Source organism: Myotis brandtii, unplaced genomic scaffold (genome assembly GCF_000412655.1).
Source record: "Myotis brandtii unplaced genomic scaffold, ASM41265v1 scaffold268, whole genome shotgun sequence".
Classification (NCBI taxonomy): domain Eukaryota; kingdom Metazoa; phylum Chordata; class Mammalia; order Chiroptera; family Vespertilionidae; genus Myotis; species Myotis brandtii.
This window is the reverse complement of record NW_005360187.1, coordinates 1,621,775-1,628,186: the sequence shown is the minus strand read 5'-3', so window position 1 is coordinate 1,628,186 and position 6,412 is coordinate 1,621,775. Positions and strand designations below refer to the sequence as shown.

Genomic DNA, 6,412 nt, shown 5'->3' with positions numbered 1-6,412 from the left:
GGTAGTGAATGAGATGATAGCTTGGGCATTCTTACGAGCTTGTTGAAAATAGGTTCTATATGACGCTGAGTACAAAGACAACTGAGTTTCAGTGACTGCTGTTCATCAGGCTTGTGAGCATGGAGCAGTTAGCCAGGATACACAAGGGAAAATTTCCCCTTTTTAAGTCTGAGAAAGAACTGTCTTTTCATACACAGACTTTGAATACATTGGCAGGGGCCACCTTGAATTCAGCAACATGAATAGTTGCTTAGAATAACTTCAGAGCAGATTCTTTTGGATATAGAGATATGAGCACTGATCTGTGAGTCAAGAGACCGAAGTTCCATTTCTGGCTTTGCCACTAGCTTTCTCCTTATTTGGGGGATCTTTGTTTCTTGATATGTTTCAAAATCATCTGGCCCTTTACCAGATATAAAATTATATACATATATATATTTTTAAATTTATATATATGTTGATTTTTAGAGAGGAAGGGAGAAGGAGAGAGAGATAGAAACATCAATGACGAGAAAGAATCACTGGTTGGCTGCCTTCTGCATGCCCCCCATTAGGGACCAAGCCCAAAACCCGGGCATGTGCCCTGACTGGAATCGAACTATGACCTCCTGGTTCATATGTTGATGCTCAACCACCGAGCCATGCTGTCTGGGCTAAAATGATATATTTTTACAACAGTTTTTCTCATGTAAAGGATCAACTAAGTATCATTTTATTAGCTATTTTATCCTGGAAAATAAGAATGTCTGGTGTGCTTTCATCATGGATTTTACTGACAAAGAGTTAAGTCATTATATCATATATTTTACTGTATGTGTGTGTGGTTGCTTCATGCCAGCCCTCTGCAACTATAAACAGAACAGGTGATTCTGGAAGGTTCGGGATTGTAGCCAGACAAATTAGAAGGCTGCTGTAATGGGAGCTCTTGTAGGGGAGCACCCAGGCTATCATGGAAGACTTAGGAGATTAATGCATAAAGGATGAAAGAAAGCTTCTTAAAGAAGGTGAGGTGGAACACTAAGTGGAGTTAGCTGGGGTGAGCTTGGTTTTGATGGTGCAGATAACACAAGGAGTGGTCTGGGTCCAAAGGTGAGCAAGAGAATAGGAGATTCGGGGTTTGGGGAGGTGAAAGGAGACCAATGGAACTGGAGATTAGCTTGAGGGATGGTGAGAGAAGCCAGAGAGAGTGACAAGCATGAAGATCCTGTGATCCATTAAGGAGATGAGGTTCAAGCTTAACCATTGAGGGATTTCATGGCAATGACTACCTGCTTTTGGTATTTGGAGGAGCATGGGGTTTGAGATTGGGGCAAGAGAGTGGCAGGATGACCTGGAAAACAATAGAAAGATTATGAATATGGCCTTGGGAATCCTAGCAGTGCCCATTCTAATTTCATTGACCAAACACAATTTATTTAGCTTTAACAACTTTAAAAGACCATTTTCCAAGTGAAGATGCTCCTGATAAAAGATCTGTAGTAGAACTCCACACTGGTTGTTGGTTTTGAGAATCTCTGAATGTCGTCTGGGGCCCAGTTCTTTTTCCTGAGTTTTGAGTAGAGCACAGAGAGTGTGGATGTTGTTTGCAGTTAATGGATGTAATTAAACTGACTTTGTTAGACTAATAGAATTGGAAATACTTGGAGTAATTCATAGTGTATACCTTCTGAAAGTGGTGTGAGAAAGTTCATGAATGGAAATGGTTTAATAATTCCCTGAAATGTGCAAGATTGGGAGTTATGTACTGGAACTGTATTCAATACCCCATGCATATTAGCTGCCTCTGACTCTACTTTTGTATGACTTATACCACTTTTCTGATGTTAGTTGGTACATGGTTACATTGCCTTTCATATGTTAATCTTGACTTCTGTGCTTTAGCTTGTGAGCCAATGTTTTGAGCTACTATGTCATAGTCTTACTTGCTAACATGTAGTTTTATTTCATTAGCGTCACCATTTTTGTATATCAGAGTTTGTGTAATCATTTGAATATTTCTTGAATCTTGTGATTATTTTATAAAAAGTAAGTGGAAAATGGGAAAATGCAGGCAGTGATATTGGGAGTAGTATGAGCCTCATATATGTAATGTAAATGTAGTTGAGCCAAAGATGGAAACCATTAGACATGCCCAATATGGGCATGCTTTAGACTTCAGATGGCCAGCTGTAAATAGTTGTGAGGGATAAGAACAGAGTTAAATGCTATGGAGGTAAGCAATGTTGGAAAAAAGCTTTGGGGATTATGATAAAGGGCAATATGTAATCTAGGATTTTTGTCATTCATTTGTTTTGGGGAACAGAGCTTTCCTTTTTAACGTGTAAGTGTAGTCAACTTTTAAAAACCACATATTTAGAAAGGTCTTTTCTATAAAAGTAAGGAATAGAATTTAGATTTCTCACTAGTCTTACTTAGGAGAGTCTACCAGAGTCAGTAACCTATTCCTTTGGTTTGCTAATTGGCATAGGTGATCACTGTGCTAACAAAATTCTCTCTGTATTTTGACAAACAAGTAAAGAGAAACCAAAGCACATAAAATGGTCCTTTACAAAGGATACACCTGAATGGATTTTTATGATTCCATGGTTTCATTTGGTGTTCTGTGGAACAGGAAAAGACTAAATGCATCTTAGTCCTCATCATAAGCCTTGGTGATGCTACGATGGTAGATTCAGAGCCAAAGAGAAAGAAGGATAAGAATTAAGTGTTGCATACAATTAATTCCGCAGGTCAGGAGGATATGGTGGTGGTCTGTCTGCCTTGGAGGATCTTGTTGATATAGGGGAGCTGTCTAGTGTCCTTTATGGGCTCAACCCCCTTCTAAGGCAAGGATTGAGTTAGATGCAAAATTCCAGTTCTTTTTTTAAAACAAATATATATTTTATTGATTTTTTTACAGAGAGGAAGGGAGAGGAATAGAGATTTAGAAACATCGATGAGTGAGAAACATCGATCAGCTGCCTCCTGCACACCCCCTACTGGGGATGTGCCCACAACCAAGGTACATGCCCTTGACCGGGATCGAACCTGGGACCCTTCAGTCCGCAGGCCGATGCTCTATCCACTGAGCCAAACCGGTTAGGGCTCCAGTTCCTTTTGATCCCCGTTGTGGTTAGATGGTGAATGTTAAATCATAGGAGATATTAATCATGTAGAAGATGGTAAACAATAGCCCTTGAAACGGAGAGACATAGTTTATAGCTTTTATCAAAAAGGCAGATAACTATTGGACCAGAAATTCAAGAAACTCAGTAAGTGACTACGGTGTTTCAGGTATTGTGCTAAGCACATCAAGAATTATCTCATTTAATCTTAACAATAACTCCATGATCCAGATATTATTTTTCAAGATGAGGAAATAAACATTTAGAGAAGTTAAGAAACTTGCCTATGTGTCTTGGTTTAGTTTTCCCAGAAGCAGACCCTGAGACAGGAGTTCTAGTGCGAGTAATTACATGGGATTTACAGGGAACAATAGTAGGTGAACAAAGCACGTGAGACAGAGAGGAGAAGGCAGCCAGTGGATGGGACATTATTCAGTAAATTATTGCAGTCGTGACTAGAGGTTAATCTCACAAGGAAACTCTGGATGTAGCATAAAACACCTGCCTTAGGATGATGTCACATGAAGGATGAAGAAACAGCTCCTGTCAGTTTTCTAAAAAATTTATTTATTTTTTATTACGGTAAGATTTACGTAACATAATAGTTACCAGTTTAATTATTTTATTTAATTATTGTATTTATTTATTTATTTACTTACTTGCTTTCAGCGAAAAGAAGGGGGAGGGAGAGAGAGACAGAAACATAAATGATGAGAGAGAATCATTGATCGGCTCCCTCCTGCATGTTCCCTACTGGGGATTGAGCCTGCAACCTGGGCATCTGCCCTGACTGGGAATTGACCCCTAACTTCCTGGTTCATGGGTTGATGCTCAACCACTGAGCCATACGGACCAGGCCCAGTTTAACTGTTTTAAGTGTACAGTTCGGTGGTAATAAGTACATTCACAATGTGGTGCAACCATTACCACCCTACATCTCCAAAATTTTTGCATCACCCCAAACTGAAGCTCTGTACCCTTTAAACAATGACTCCCCAATCCCTTCTGCCCCTAGCCCTTGGCAACCACTATTTTACTTTCTCTCTTTATGAATTTGCTATATTTTAGGTACCTCATATAAGTGGAATCATACAATATCTGTTCTTTTATGTCTGGTTTAATTCACTTAGCATAATATTTTCAAGGTTCATCCATGATGTAGCATGAATTAGAATTTCATTTTTTTGTTTGTTTTTTTGTTAACCCTCACCCAAGGATACTTTTTCATATATATATATATATATATAGAGAGAGAGAGAGAGAGAGAGAGAGAGAGAGAGAGAGAGAGAGAGAGAGAGAGAGAGAGAGAGAGAGAGAGAGAGAGAGAGAGAGAGAGAGAGAGAGAGAGAGAGAGAGAGAGAGAGAGAGAGAGAGAGAGAGAGAGAGAGAGAGAGAGAGAGAGAGAGAGAGAGAGAGAGAGAGAGAGAGAGAGAGAGAGAGAGAGAGAGAGAGAGAGAGAGAGAGAGAGAGAGAGAGAGAGAGAGAGAGAGAGAGAGAGAGAGAGAGAGAGAGAGAGAGAGAGAGAGAGAGAGAGAGAGAGAGAGAGAGAGAGAGAGAGAGAGAGAGAGAGAGAGAGAGAGAGAGAGAGAGAGAGAGAGAGAGAGAGAGAGAGAGAGAGAGAGAGAGAGAGAGAGAGAGAGAGAGAGAGAGAGAGAGAGAGAGAGAGAGAGAGAGAGAGAGAGAGAGAGAGAGAGAGAGAGAGAGAGAGAGAGAGAGAGAGAGAGAGAGAGAGAGAGAGAGAGAGAGAGAGAGAGAGAGAGAGAGAGAGAGAGAGAGAGAGAGAGAGAGAGAGAGAGAGAGAGAGAGAGAGAGAGAGAGAGAGAGAGAGAGAGAGAGAGAGAGAGAGAGAGAGAGAGAGAGAGAGAGAGAGAGAGAGAGAGAGAGAGAGAGAGAGAGAGAGAGAGAGAGAGAGAGAGAGAGAGAGAGAGAGAGAGAGAGAGAGAGAGAGAGAGAGAGAGAGAGAGAGAGAGAGAGAGAGAGAGAGAGAGAGAGAGAGAGAGAGAGAGAGAGAGAGAGAGAGAGAGAGAGAGAGAGAGAGAGGGAGGGGGGGAGGGGAGGGAGAGATAGAGATAGAGATAGAGATAGAGATAGAGGAGAGAGACAGTTCATTGTGAGAGAGACACATCGATTGGTTCCCTCCTGTACTTGCCCCAACTGGGGCCAGGGATCGAACCTGCAACTCAGGTATGTGCCCTTGACTGGGAATCAAACCCAAAATCCTTTGGTGGGTTAGGCCGACACTCTACCACTGAGCAACATCAGCCAGAGCGAATTTCATTTCTTTTTAAGGATGAATAATATTCCATTGTATTTCTTTACCACGTTTTGTTTATCCAGTAATCTGCCGCTTAACATTTGGTTTGTTTCTACCTTTTGACTGTTGTCAACAATGCTTCTATGAACATTGATGTATAATTATATCTGTCAGTTGTTCTTTATCCCATGGCACCATGGCACTTTCTTTTTTTTTTTTTTGTCAGCCAGTTTGTGCTTTATTGATGCTCAAGTCTTGACCGCTTACTTCTGCGGTGGGTATAGCCACTCCTTCCGCTGCTGCTTCTTGGTCTTCAGGTTTTCTTCGTGCTTGTTGAGCCGGTGGCGCATGGCGCGTGTTTTCTTGGGCCGCAGATCCAGGGGCTTGTACTTCTTGCCCTTGTAGAATTTCCTGAGGTTCTCTTTCTGAGTCTGGTTAATGAAGGTAAGAACACAGGATAGACTTGCGAACAACTCGGATCTTAGAAAGCTTGGAAGCTGCGCCGCCTGTCACTTTGGCTACAGGCAGCTGGGACAGCTCCACCTTCAAGTCGTCCCAGCTGTTTGAGCAGCTCCCCCTTCTTGCCGCGAAAGTCCCGAGCCTTAATTTTGGCCATGGCTGAACAACCCGCTGCCGCCTGCTCAGAGAGAAAGAGGTATTCCCTGGCACTTTCATCTTGCCTCCTGAAAGAGCAGAGTAGTTTTTCAAGATTCAAAAGAAGTCCTCAGCAGCGATGCTGATATCTGCAGTGCGAAATCCTTTGGGGAACTTTACTAGTAAAATGTTTAAGTCAGAGGGACATTAGTAGGGCACTTAACAGCATCTGCTCACAAGGGCCTTCCCCAAGTAAATGGAGAAATTGGTATTTGAGTCTTGGACTCAAAGCCCATGCTTTCCACTGCTCTACACTGAGCTGCCTTTAATTACAGGTGTTATAGCAGCGAGATGCCAGCATGAATGGGACATGGTTATTGCCTTCAGGGACCTCTCAGGGTTGGATCTGCTCAAGGGGAGACAGTGACATCACTTGGTGCAATCTGAAATTCATGGAGCC

At 41.9% G+C, this 6,412-nt stretch overlaps 1 pseudogene; it reads right to left on the bottom strand.

The window, feature by feature from the left end:
• Positions 1 to 5,606: 5,606 nt before the first annotated feature.
• Positions 5,607 to 6,008, bottom strand: LOC102240440 (annotated as a pseudogene).
• Between the last annotated feature and the right edge of the window lie 404 nt (positions 6,009 to 6,412).